General features: G+C 43.0%; 1 protein-coding gene across 1 annotated transcript in view; it reads right to left on the bottom strand.

Annotated features, from left to right (window-relative positions):
• The window catches only part of LOC119360395, a 4617-nt gene that overhangs the window by 1540 nt on the left and 1679 nt on the right, over positions 1 to 1398 (bottom strand). The gene's annotated exons all lie outside the window — the stretch shown is intronic.

The raw sequence follows: 1398 nt of genomic DNA, 5'->3' as shown, positions 1-1398 counted from the left end.
ACACACACACACTCATAACTCTGTTATTATGAGGTGTTGAGTTAAGCATATGCGTAAAACATGGCAAAGAATGATAAAGGAACCAAACGAGTAGTGCATGCGAGAGCAACATGAAACCGTGCGGATATCAATGTTGGGTGGGAGGGTGGTAGATGGTAATCACAGACTAGGGGTGTTCGCCACCGTAGTAGGTGGGCATGTGAGGGATAAAATGGTACTCCGGGTGGGATGTGGCTTGGGCTCCCACTTGGTGACATGGGCTTCTTGTGGTGGAAGTTTTCACCTGCCTCTCCATACTTTGGTTCATGCACTACAGTCCACACGTACTTCAGTATCACCGAACATAGCACCCAAAGTGAACGATTTTGCTCGTGTTGTGCTTTCCATCTTGCATGTTCCTTGATCATTTCACCTTAGTCGCCCAAGAACAACATTATCAAGTTGCTCATCATTGAGGTCCAAGTGTTTTAGCATCTCCTCGATTCCTCCCTCTAACCACGGTCAGTTCGATAACTGGAGCTCCCAGGCGTTAGTCCTTAATTAAGGACATCTGCACAAAGACTTTTCAGCTGTCACCGGCAAGGTCAGACCGGCGCCAATATGGGAGCGGTGACACCGACAATCCGGCGGCTCGTTCTGGTGGTCGTAGTGGTCGTTCGGCCATTAAGGGTCGTCGATGTAATTTTTATCATATATCTAGTGCTTTGTAATTCTACTTTTGGTGAACCTTTATAATAGATATGGATCCTTTTTGCCAAAGAAAAACTTTACCCCTGTAAATACATGTACCTGACTTAGAAGAAGGTTCTCTCATGCCCTAGTTTTTTTTTGAGCATCACTCTCATGCCCAAGTGGTATTGATTGTTTGGTGGTCTTCAACAATTCAAGCCAAATATGCACCCTTATGTACTTGAGCTGGACTGGACCATGGCCCAGTTCCCCTCCTGCTTAGGCTGAAAGAAGTCCAAATAGAACGGGCAGTATATATGAATGCATGATCTCTGGTAGCTGCAATTTTGTTTTTGACATGAATGCCATGGGTTGTCCATGACAGATCCATTTGCACACTTGCCTGAATCGCACTTGAGTTTCAATCCACAGATCTGAATAGTAGCTAAGAGTAATGATTGTTTTAAACAACTGCACCATGGCAAAACATTTTTCCATTAAAGAAGCCATCACACAATTCTGACTAAAAAATGAAAAAGAAAAACATAAAGCAAGCCTAAATCATTAGACAAAACATGAAGTAAAAGCAGGCAGCACACAGCAGAACGAGATCAAGCCAGAAGAAGCCAACATCTGCAGTAATTTCACTGACACAAATGGACTTGATTAAATTACTTGATCCACAATAACTTCTTATACAAAGCACACACCGAAATTACAATCATAAAA

The sequence above is a fragment of the Triticum dicoccoides genome, chromosome 2B (assembly GCF_002162155.2).
Source record: "Triticum dicoccoides isolate Atlit2015 ecotype Zavitan chromosome 2B, WEW_v2.0, whole genome shotgun sequence".
Taxonomy (NCBI): Eukaryota; Viridiplantae; Streptophyta; class Magnoliopsida; order Poales; family Poaceae; genus Triticum; species Triticum dicoccoides.
This window is presented reverse-complemented; position numbering and strand designations above follow the sequence as displayed.